The 12,942-nt window shown below is 39.3% G+C and overlaps 1 protein-coding gene across 1 annotated transcript in view; it reads right to left on the minus strand.

Moving 5' to 3' along the window:
- The window catches only part of NDST2 (N-deacetylase and N-sulfotransferase 2), a 123,605-nt gene that overhangs the window by 93,583 nt on the left and 17,080 nt on the right, over positions 1 to 12,942 (minus strand). Inside the window, exon 2 of the mRNA XM_066554594.1 lies at positions 5,623 to 5,701. The gene's annotated coding sequence lies outside the window, so the exon portion shown is untranslated. The remainder of the gene's footprint in view (positions 1 to 5,622; positions 5,702 to 12,942) is intronic.

Consider the following 12,942-nt stretch of genomic DNA (forward strand, 5'->3'; position numbering starts at 1 on the left):
CTTTTTATGACAAGATAAAATATTTCAGCTCAAGAAAACAGGTCAAACCCAAGAGTCATAAAGCACTAGGAGAAGAGAGAAGTTGTAAAATGCTTTTAAAACATTGTGGAGCCAAAAGAATAATGTGTACTTTTCATAATAATGGCATGGCAAACAGTAAGCTCCAGGCGCCATTTCAGGTTGGGAAGACAATCTGCCAATCTGCCAGTGCTTCCCAGCTGACCCTGAGACTGCCTGCTGCCTTTAGGACTTGGCTGAAGGACTTCTGCCTTTGATGCTACATGCACATACAGCAAAGTCCCTTACATTCAGAGCCCCTCAAGTGGCTCAACAGAAGAAACAGTCTACAGTACTCTTGTCTTGAAAGCTCTGGTTTTGACTGGCTATCTTGATGACAGATGGATACTTATCAGATTATTCACTTTTTGACACAGGACAAGCAGATCAGGTACTCTGAGATGGAGACAGTTCCTTCCTCACTTGAAACATATGCTTTTGATTCCCAATTTCCAAAACGTAAGATTACATGCTTTGTCCAAGATTTCCTCTATTAGACTGCAGAAGTCAGATGGAATGAATTCAGACAGCAGCTGCAAAGAGAGAATGACTGAAGGATTTGGAATTCTGAACTATCAAGAGGGCAAGGAAGAACAAAAGTTATAAATTACATAACTGAGTGAAAAGGTAGAGTAGAGGGCAAAGTAAGATAAATTTAATAAGTCTTTTGTGGGAAATCCCCTTCCACAAAAAGCTTCTAGAAACAGAGTGAATTTTGATGCAGTTTCCCTGCAATGAATTACATTAGTTCACAAAAATCAGGAAACTGTAAGATAGTACAGAGGACAATTCAGAGCTGGAGTATATGTTGCTCAAATATTGGACAATTGTGCAAGTTTATATCTGTTTTCTATCTGGCTCTTTTTTTCATCTTTTCCCTCAATCGTGCATGCCTGAGGGGTTCCAAATACCCTGTGCTGAAGTATTCAACACTTTAAAAAAAGTTAGAATCGTATTTATCTGGTACAGTGGTACTCCTCATTTGTGTATGTAGCTCTCTACCTTTGCTTCTCTTGTATCCTTTCCTAGGCTTTAAAGTGACTAGAAAACACGGCCTGTTGAAGTCTGGGTAACAAACAGTATCTATACAATATTTTCAGTATTATCACCTACTGTACATTCCTAAGCACAATTTCTAGTACATTTCTTAAGACCATAGGTTACTCCAATCAGTCTGATATTAATTATAGCATGTCCTCTAGCAAAGATTGCTCTTAGGACTCTGAACAACCACCAAAGTCAGTGTCACAACACCAACATGAAAAAATCCAAGCAATAAACATGAAGAACTTTTGCATGTACTGTATGACTTCTGCATAATTTAATATGTCACTGAAATCAGTAGGGGAGATCATTACAAAATTCCTTGTCATATACAGGAGCTTTCATTCTTCAGGTATTTAGAAAGAAAGCTAAAGACACAGCAAACTCAGGTAAACTTTTTTTTTAAATAATAAGTCTACACCATGATTTAAGGTACTTGTTGGTACTTGAGTTTACTACATACTGACTTCCTAGCTGTAAAACACTGATTTTACCTTTTCTCATTGCATTCATGCAAACAAGTCTTCAGTCAACACATGAAACTCTTGCCCTCCACATGCCCTGAGAGTAACTCTGGGGCAGGAAAACTACTTCAATATTTCCCTGTGATGGTGGATGTAACAAAAAAAAAACCCATCTGTTTTTACCAGACAGTAAAACAAGTACTTTGTAGTAATAGAGAGAAGTACCTCGAAAGGGTCCTTAACCTCACTATGAATACCATGGCCCTATAAACTCGATTTGGCAAATCTGTGCTACATAAAAACAGAGGAGTTTCACTATCTGTAATTCCATTGAAAAAGACAGGATTACTGTTTATAAAAGGGTAGACAACAGAAGCAAATATAGAGCTGGAGAGGAGAAAGCAATCCTGCTTAATGGAAAAATACACCTGAAGTCTGAAATATAAACACATTTAATCTTCTTGGGCTGTTCTTGCTTAGCATAAACAGAAAATAAAACTGTATCTATTACTTTTTCCCTTCTTTGCTTACTGACTAGTGAACTGAATATCATCTTCTTACTCTGGGTTCTTGGAGGTTTCTTCTAATAGATTAATGACAATAGAAAACCCACAACATTGAACAGCAAACATAAGCTCTTTTCTTGGACTCATATGCATTTTCTAACAGCACCCTGAACTAGAAAATACTCTTCATACACATGCCCGAGGTTCACATGCATTATAATCGAGCTACAAGTGTTCAGACTGAACTTGCTTCCAATATTCTGATACTCTGTAACAGAGCAACAGGAAGGCAAATAAGTTTCAGAAGACCTATTTATTTTGGAAACTGATAGTGATTTTCAGTCACTTAACAGATGTCTTCCAAGAAAATAAACAAAATTCAAAGGTTCCTACTGATTTTGGAAGAATCAGTGCTGTTCACTAGCCAGCACTTAATACTGCCTACATTCAAATACAGCTCTATTGCAGTACAGCAGGCTCTCTAGAGGAATCACACACTATCAGAACAACTGTCAAAATCAACATGTAAAACCACGTCCCCATTGTATGTGGCACGCTCCAGTTATTTCAAATATCCTTCCATATTACCATAAGATAACCTGCTTGGTAAAAATGTCAAGTGGCAAAAAAGACAGGATAAAATCTAACTTTTCACCCAGTAAATAAATTAGTTCTATGAATGAATTGCACTGATGAAATTTGTGCCCTTTTTCTTTGGCATAAATAAAGTAGTTAGCCTGCTGAGAAAACAGAATCTCTAAATCGAAATGAAGTTTGCCATCCATTCAGAGAATGAATAAGATGACAATCATGTGGCATACATTTATTACATATTTAATGCAGTTCTGGAAATCAGAGATTGTTGGCAATAAGTACAGTGGAAAAAGCTTGACAAAACAAAAGGAAACACCTGAGGAGGAGTTATTCCCAAGGAAGAGCTGAGGAAGTAAGGACAGCATTTCTCACAGATTTTTCAGACCCAACACATCTTCAAAGCTGCTACTTTGAATATGGACTCTCCCTCCTGCTCTTGCTAGTTCATGGGAAATTTCATCTCTGCCAAACAAATCAAGGGAAACTGAACTGCAGATTCCATTAACTTGAACTCTGAGACAACAACTCGGCTACTGTGAGTCACTGACAGCTGGGAACAACCCTGCCAGCTTGGGAGAAACACCAAATTCAGTGCAATATCCATCCTCATACACGCAAATCCACAACGGCCAGCACATCTGAAAGGAATCACAAGGATGCTTACTGGAGAGGGAGATATCTGGTGGAAAAAGATTCCTCAGCAGGAAGGGTCTGCTTCAGGCAGTTGCTGATAATACAGCCCTACATGCCCAGAGCTCTCAGCAGAACACAACTCCATGTTCAAATCTGGTGTTTTCAATATAGAGGTCCAAAACTTTGTCCTGCGCCTGAACTTCTGGTGAGTGAGAATCTCAAAAAGGATCTTAGAAAGTTTTCCAGCAGTAAAGCTACGTACATGCAACCACTTCCAAATGATCCGTTCCCTTGGTATGGAAAAGGAAGTGAAAATGCAGTATGCTAATTAAGGACTCCAAAGATGCCTCTACAGATTCTACACGTATCAAAAAAGATATTCAGGCCTTCCTGCATCACAAATCAAAGTACAAAGCAACAGATACCACCAAACAGGAGGGATGAGCAATCAGCTTCTTTTGATACCTAAAACTACATCACTAAATCCAGTGATGTTTGTATCTCTGGTCTCATCAGGCTGTCTCATTAAAAAACCTGGCTTGTGCATTATATATTGCTTTTGTAGCTGCACCAAGTCACTGCACGTCCACAGTTCAGCCAGTTACATGGCTATGGCAGAGGGCAAAGAGTAACTCATTTAGAAGGGTGAGAGAAATGACAGGAGGAAAGAAGCAACTTGATGTAGATTCCTTAGGCTACATATTTCATAAAAGCATCACACTGGGAAATAAAATTAAGAGAGTTGCTTGGGATGGGGGAAGGTTTGGCTCTTTTAAAGAAATTAATGTTTTCTAGAGGACAAGCACAAAAACACATGGCTCGTCAGTAACTGCCCTTACAGTTTTCTTCAACATATAAGATTTACTCACTTTCAGAGCCTTGTCTACAACAGCAAGCTTTAGAAGAAAAAAACCCAAGTGCTATTTCCAACTCAGCTCAGTTGTATCACAAAGTCTCACATGACTTAGCCACTAACAGTAGAAAGAACAAAAATGCTTAGCCTCAAGAGTACTAATGTAATTGCTAAATTCAACCTTATTAGAAATGATTATTCTCTACAAGCCCCCAGGTACAGAGAATTATTCTTTATGATTATTTAATAAAACTACAATTTCATAACTGTAACTTCTTCCAGGACAGATCCTTACATCTACCTGTTACCTCTTAAATTAAACTTATTTCTTGCTTGCTTGCTAATCTTTCTTGATATTGTATTCATCGTGATTGCATCTCACCACTTCCCGACCGAGGAAATATTGCAAACCAAATGGAATTTTAAATTCAATGCATACTGTCATGTCAAATGTCAGCTAGGGACATATTTCTGCCACACAGAACTACCTCTGGAGTTGTACGCAGTGAACTACTGATTTTAGTCTCCTTCAGTTAGGAGACTGTAGGAGTCCTTGGTCAGATAGGTTCTTCTCATTGAAATCACAGAGCAAGATAATGACAGAAAAAGATCTTGCTTTACCAGACAAATTTATCTATAAACAAAACGAGGAGGAGAATCCTGCCTCGCCTTTCATGGTTTCAAAGATACGTCTTGAAATTGGGTTGATGATTAATGCAGTCTCATGGAAAACAGACGAATACAGACATTACAATATCACATATTTACTTTCATCTACCCTTCTTCAGAATACTAATAACTTCCTATAAACAAAGTTTTTATTTCCTATAAACTAAGTTTGACACTCCCCTTAGTCACTGCATTCTTGCCACATGCCTAGCACACTTGGTATTTCACTGACTGAAGGGGAAGATTTTGAAAAACTCTTGATAAGTACTCACAGCAGAGTAATGCCATTAAATTTATTCCCCATCTTATAAACAGTCCTGTTGATTTGATCAAAGTCTGTTCAGTTAATGCTCAGGTACCTCAGCTACCTTCAGAAGAGAGCTGATGTGGTAAACATAGAATCTTAAGAGAAATTCACACAACTATGTAGGAAACACGTAGTCATGCATGCCCCTCAGCCATCCCTTCCTGTGTAGATTACAGGCTGGGTATTGCATTTGTATCATTTATTTTCAGGGTCTCAGATTTCTCTAGCTCTAAATTCAGATCTGTTCAAGAGACGAAACATGCCTACCTGTCAGCTTCTCTGGTCTCCAGTGCTGCAGAATGCCACACAATTTACACTAAACCAGAGTCTCACAGTGTTTTGGTGGCTGATGCTTGCAATTTTATGAGCTGGTAGATTAGACTTTTTCCATTGCAAACCTAGATACAGTTTAAGGTGACAGGTTTTGCAAGTCTGGATTTATCAGTTCCTCTGAACATAAACCCGCATCAAAGAGGATGGAAGTTAAGCACTCACCTTTTCAGCAGTGCCTTTGTTCAGAAGCCAACACACAGAGCAAAGTCAACAATGCCTGGCTTACAAGCACACCCTCCAGCTGGGAAAAAAAAACCCAGAATGAGTCGAGATTAGAGATACACAGGAAAGAAAGATCAAAGAGTACTTTATTTTATACACATATGAAGAGCACTGCACACAGGCTGTGCAACCAACCACTTTGTTCTAAACAGAAAATATTCAACACAGTGCACACACTATTGTGGCTCCCTAAAAACATGTCAAGTGAAAGCAAATGCAGTATTTCTCAGTCATGGAAACCAACCCCCAGTATACAGAAGGAAAAGTAGGAAGAGAAAAAATATGCTAAGAACCCCTTGGTTTGTTTTAAGAGTTAACAGTCCACCAACAGGCAAGAGAGTTCCAACTTCCTTGACTATAACTGCCAGAGAACTTGGCCTTAAATTTCACATAACAACATTTCTTTGTAATGAGAAAGTTAAAACATGCCCCAATAGGAAGTCCTCAATACCAGAGTTCAGACAGCAACTGAAACTCTTGTGCAGACTGCATAATACCAGAATCACAGAATATTCTGAGCTGGAAGAGATCCACAAGGATGGTTGAGTCCAGCTCTTAAGTGAATGGTCTGTACAGAGATCAAACCCACAGCCTTGGTGCTATTAGCACCATGCTCTGACCAACTGAGCTGATCCTGAGGATATGGAGAGACCATGCATAGAAATTAAATGGAGCAATATAAATTGCTGTCTCATAGTTGTGTTTGAAAAAAAAGATTCAGGGTTTTTTGCTTTGCAAAGGGACATCCCCAGACTGGTACATTTTCCAAATTCTTTAAATAATCTCCTCAAATTAATTCCAGGGGCTGCCTTCCAGCCTACAGGAATCACCCAGCAATGCCAAGCACAGGCAAGTCCTTTCTCCCCCAAGCTGGGGTCTGGGGCAGCAGCTCCATGTGATGACCTCTCACTGTCCACTTCCACCACACCAGAGCCCAGCAGGCACTGGCACCTACCCAGAGAAGTTACTGAGGGGAGCAGTGAACCTGAACACATTTTACTATTTACCCTATGGCACCAGCCAAACAGAGCAGCTCAGGGCTGCTCCCTATCCGTTCAGATGCAGCCAAACTGACTTTCTGAATGGAATTTTAAGATGCACTTTAGTTCATTAATGAAAAATTCTCTGTTGCCTTCCCCTACATTAAAAAGGTATCAATCCTGTTCATACCATCCTATCATGTGCAGGTGGCCACACATAACACAAACAGTAATTCACAGTCCAGGAGCTCCCTTAACCTTCCCCACTAGACGCAAACAGGAACAAACCAGTGCAACTAGACCTCTATATCTGGTACTGGTTTGCTCCCATGTATCTGCAGCTACAGCTCTTAAGCAGAATGCAGCAGGACACCATTCTTGAAAAATCATTCTTGAAACTTACTCACCTTTCTTCTCTTATACCTTTTCATACTGTTGGCCCAACTGTTCCTTTTTAAAATACTTTTTTCCTGAAGAAAGGCAGTATCTAAGACTGGTATGCAATAATGTAGATTTGAATCAGCAGGAAGCAGTATGGAGGCAATATTAAAGAGTTAAGAGAGTCTGCAAACTTGTCCTAATACCTCAAAAGCAAACATAAATTAAATGGGTAAAAGATTTCCAAATTATTTAATCTATTTTCATTAGAAAATTGAGTCTTTGATGTTAGAGTATTTCCTGACTATTTCTATCAGTCTTCTGTATTATATATTTGTTTTTATATATTTGTTCTTCCAGTCTTTCCTTTGGGCAGATTATTCCATACTTCAATATATTTTACAACCTCATTCCCTCATGCCTCCTCTCACTTTACTAATTTAATTAGTTTCTATCTTTCAAGTATGCACCTTTCAAATATTTGTAGACTCTTATCACATCTCTCAGCTACACTTCTGGTTATCATATAGCCAAGAAGGCATGTGTGCCTGTAGGTCCCCTGGTCTGTACTCCTTTGCCATTTGTCCCTCCAATCTCTTCAGTTCATTTAAGTCTATCTAAAAACAAGAAGTTTGAGCCTGGTACAACTTGCAAGTTAACTCTCACAGTTGTTCAAGAAGGACCTTCTCTTTAATTTCTGTAACTCAAAACTGTATTAATTTACCACCTGCTACCATGACACATCTGTAAACTGATTTATCTGCTGTGCAGCTATTCACTCCAAATCTTTCTGGTGCTTGAAAAACTAGTGTTTTTCCAGTTTCACTCTTTCCCTGGAGCACACACAAACACATTTCTTGTTAAACCATTTTGACTGAATTCTCCCCAGGGCCTCCCCACAAGTGGGAAGTACTTTTTTTTTATATTCTCCAATTAGTTCTACTATCTCTAGTTCCTCTGTTAGTGTCTTCATTGTTAATTCACTTCTAACATTCGGCATCTGAGAAGTTTAGAAAGACCCCAGCCTCTAATAAAGGTGTAAAACCATACATTTTTCAGTAAGATACAACAATACAAGGACTCCACATGGCTAAATAGAGTATTCTTCAGCACTACCATGTTTACATTTCTGTGACTTCCTGTTGAGAATTTCCTACTCTCAGCCTGAATTATCTAATGCAAGAGACCAAAACACACAATCTGATGTCTCTGAAGCCAGTTACAATACACAGTTATGCCAGGGGTGCTGTTAGCAGGCAGCAGCTGTCTCCCTTCCCTTCCCCACACATTCACCAGCAGCACGTTGCCTTTGTCGTGCCACCATGCCACCACTGCCCTGTGGTGAGCCAGGTTACTTTTCTATTTTAGATCTAGTGCATTGTGCATCTGCACAAATACTTGTAATGGTACTCTGCACAGATTATGCAGGGACAGGGAGTGGGACTGTGTGAGAACTTACACCACAGAAAATGTCCATCGAGTCCTGTGCTGAATTCCCACTTGTAAGCATCACCTTAGTGTCAGAAAGTAAGCCTGGCATCCTGTAACTGGGAAGTCTGCAAAAACCCAAAGACTTCTCAGAAACAAACAGAAGGAGAATCCTTAAGACCATGTGAACGAACACTGAAGATTTCTGCACAGTTGAGGAGACAAGATGAATTGAACACAAGGTAGAATTGTTAAGGAGCTGAATTCTTTCAAGGATTAGAAAAAAAAAATTGATGGAGTAAAGGAATACAAAAGCACATTATTTATTGGAACTTTCTCAAAAGATTTGGTAGAGTCCTTCACAAAGGGCTACTCAAGTCACTGTGCAGGCAAGAAGAACAAAGTACTGTCACAAGCAGGAAACTGGCAAAAAGAAATTAAACAAGAATCACTGATCAGTTTTGAGCATGGAAGAAGGGTATATGTGGAGTTCTCAAACATCAGCATCTATTTCTTTCAGGTTGTTATTAAATAATTGCAAAAGAAAGCGAAAACAAATAAAATTTCATCTGGACACAACTTCGAGTGAGGTGGGTTGAATACACAGAATAATGTGTATTATTTAAGGAAATTCTAACAGAGAGAACTCTTGGGCAGTTTGAAACCATAGCAACAAAGAAAATGAGAAAGATGAGAAAGAAATAAACCCCAGAAAGAGAGGTCTTTAATTATGAGCTATAAACTTCCTGTTGTTACTCTGTAAGAATTTATGTTGTCTGTCAGTAAAAACAGTCATGTGATCAGCACTGTAAAAAAAGTAGACAAGATGTTTAGAAAAAAAAACCATTCTATATATTAGCATTCACTAGCATACACTTTCTAAACCTATACCTTCACCTTTAATGTATTTAAGTCTCCAGCTTGACTGAAGCAATATTTAGCAGAAAGAAAAAACCTCATCAAAATTCAGTGAAAATTATCAGCACAAAGAATACGCCTAAAATTGAGGGGAAACTATACAGAAACCATTTCAGTACCCTTGAAAATCACAGGCAACAGGCTTGGGATCAGTGACACCTAAAGCATTTCCACATTTGCCTGTTATCTCTGCTAGTATCTTCCAGGACAGAATATGCCTGGTTTCTAGGCAATCCACTCTACTGCTTAACTGCTGGCACTGTTGGAAAGCTTTTCCTGAATTCTAATTATACAATTTACACCCTTTACTTCTGGGCAGAGAGAATAGGAGAGAATTTTTTTTTTCTCTTTGCAGCACACTTTAAAATTTTTACATTATTGGACTCCTCTAGCCTGAACAATTCTGATTGTTCCATTCTCTCCTGGTAGGTCACGTTTCCTTTGCTATTACATTCTCCTGAGCTACTTTCAGTTGGCCCTCATCTTTCTTCAAATATGGTGTGCAAAAATATCTGCAGTAGTCCATTGTTCCAGAACACAGTAAAGAGAAAGATCATGTAGGACTGCTGTAGTTTGAGTTCAGACTGGAGCAATCCAGGTCAGTTTCTTCCATTGATCAATTTTCCATAACACAAAAAATAAAGATTCTATCACTTCCTCCAAAACAGTAGATTGGGTACTAAGAGCAGGACACCGTATTATACACAGCACTTCTATGACTGGATACAGCATTCTCTTCTTTTTTATTTCTTATCAGTGCATTCTATGCCTCAAAGTAAGCCAGAAAGGAGACTGGCTGTTAAAATAAAACAATAATGACATCAAAGAAACAAACTAATGAAATGACAGACAGCAATCTTTCTTTAATGTATTTGCGTATGGATATATGACACCTGAAAGCCATCACACCATAATTATGACAACACTTTAAAATGTCACTTACTGTAAAAAACAGGAAACAGTGTTTTGTGACCAAATTGTTGAGAAAACTTTCTATAATTTGTTTCAACTATATTCTCACTTCTATTTACATTACAGCACAGACAAAAAGGCTTCAGCCAAGGCTAGGCTCATTGCATATTAAGAATCTACCCAAACACACAGCTGCCCTTTTTACAAGGGCATGTAGTAATAGGACTTAGAGGAATGGCTTTAAACTAACTGAAAGAGGGCAGGTTTTATTTGGGAAGATACTATGAGGGTGGTGGGGCACTGTAGTAAACCCCATAAGTTTGGGAAAAGCACCATGGAGAATATGAACAATAGGAATGCTGAAACAGCAAAAGAAAATTCCTGTTTCCCTGTCCTCCACCCTTAACCTATCTCTGTAACCCTATAAGGCAATGTCATGTTAACCCCTTACCATTGGTCAAGCTTGGATCCTTTCCAACCCTATAAAAGAAGCATACTGTACCCCATTAGTGGGGAAGAAGAAGAGCAGAGACCCTTCACGGACCTCCCCAAATAAAGCCATCTCCGTGGAACAGCCTGCGCCTTCTCCTTCTCCTCTCTCTCCATCTGCTGCAGCCTCAAGCCCGGGGCACCACTACCTAGCAAGCAGAGCTGAAATCCTGAGAGCTTGCAATCACCATAGAGCTGATAATCACCATGCTTGCTAGATGGCAGCCCCGCGGCGTTGGCATGAGTGAGCGAGCTTCGGGCACCCGGTCCCTCCTCAGGGACTGAGCTCCTGAGCCCTATTGCTCTGCTTTATGATAAGGCCAATCAGAGGCTTTATTAGGGCACAGCAATAAATCATCCAGAGAAACTGCAGATGCCCCATCCTGGACGTGTTCAAGCCAGGTTGGATGGGCTCTGAGCACCCTGGGCTAGTGGAAAGGTGTCACTGGTCATGGCAGGAGTGCTAGTAACTAGATAAGGTCTTTTCCAACCAAAACCACTAGGATTCTAACAGTATCTGTACATGCAATCAGATTTCTGTATGCCTAACAAAAGACAGATGCTGTACCACATCCTTTCTAAAAGAAATGGATACAGCACACAAGCAGAAGTATTATCCAAATTTTACACAAACAGAACTGAAACAGCAATGAGTGAACTACCAAAGTTCACATGAAAAGCAGAACAAGAGGCCTAGATTTAATTTTCTAATCACAGTTACAAGCTCATTAACCACAGAACAATGCTCCTCTCCCCTCCCTTATCACCAAATAACACACACACACGTAACGCCTGCGCCTAATGCTCATTCACAGAAATACTGGTGGTTGAACAACATGCAACACTTCTCCAAAAGAAAGCAGGAAATATTTTCTTTTTTTACCATCCTGCATTTAGGAAGCCAATATCACTATTTTCATTCTTCCTCCTTCTCCTAAGTTCGTGCCAGTTCATACCAAAGGCCTACACAACAGGGTTTAAGCAAACAGCTCATTCCACAACTGAAGGAAACGAGGAATTCTGTCACTGCAGTCCACCTCCAGCAGCTGGTTGTTAAATCAGGAGAACTAAAAAATTGCTTTAGTTTCTTCACTCTTAAAACTACAGTATGATGGAGTGCTACACTACAACAGCTGAAAAGAGAAAAATCACACCTTAAGTTAGTTAGAGTTTAGACTTTAGTTAGAGTGCAGACTTTAAGAAATAAAGGAGTCACTGAAAAAAAAGCAAGCTAGCCACAGACATTTTCATCTACACTTAAAAAAAAGCATGCAAAACCAGCTAAGAGTGTATCAGAAGTGAGTATGTGCTTTTATTAAGAAAATCAGAAATGCTGCAGGAAATGATGGAAAAGCAAAGCGCTAAACCACAAGCTAGGTTAGAAAGGGACATCTCCCTGGAGCCTTAACAAATTCATGACAAGACCCTAGGGAGATGTTAAAAAACAAGGGGCTTTTGTAGCATTTTTAATACTCTTTCATGTGACACAGTGCATATATTTACCAAGAAGAGTAATGCAGTATGCAGAAACTAAAAATACAATTGCATACTGAAAAAAGTTCAGGAGACACAACAGCATTTGATCAGATACACAAAGGTAACAGACCACAGAAGGGTACAAATGATGTGAGAAAAAGTGATAAGGGTATGTTTCAAAGAACAGGGAAGAAACCACAGAGAAAGAGCTGGCAGAAAATATCACACAGGTTACACCTGCAGCTTAGTGAAAAGCCTAATGCAGCACTGGAGCAAAGCACAATCTGCAACAAGCAAGCAAAAGAGTCAAGTACCAGTATGCATGGTGGGCACACAGAAAAAACACATAACTGCGTACTTCTATGACCTATTTTGTTCACTTCATATTAATGGTATCTTTCTAATCACTTTATGTTTGTATCCAGGCAACAGGACCAACCATGCATGTAAAAGATCATGATACTATTAATATATCTTTAAGCTGGGGCAGATGACAAATTTTTACAGAGGCAGTGAAGAATTCCAGGCCTCATTTCCCCACCAATTGGAAAAAACCTGCCCCCAAACCCAAAAACCATCCTACTCACCCCCCAGATCATACACTCTGCTGCAATACAGCAGCAAACTACTCCCATCACGTGAATTATCATGCAATAAGCACCAGTTCCACTTCTATTAT

This window comes from Molothrus aeneus, chromosome 8 (assembly GCF_037042795.1).
Source record: "Molothrus aeneus isolate 106 chromosome 8, BPBGC_Maene_1.0, whole genome shotgun sequence".
Lineage (NCBI taxonomy): Eukaryota > Metazoa > Chordata > Aves > Passeriformes > Icteridae > Molothrus > Molothrus aeneus.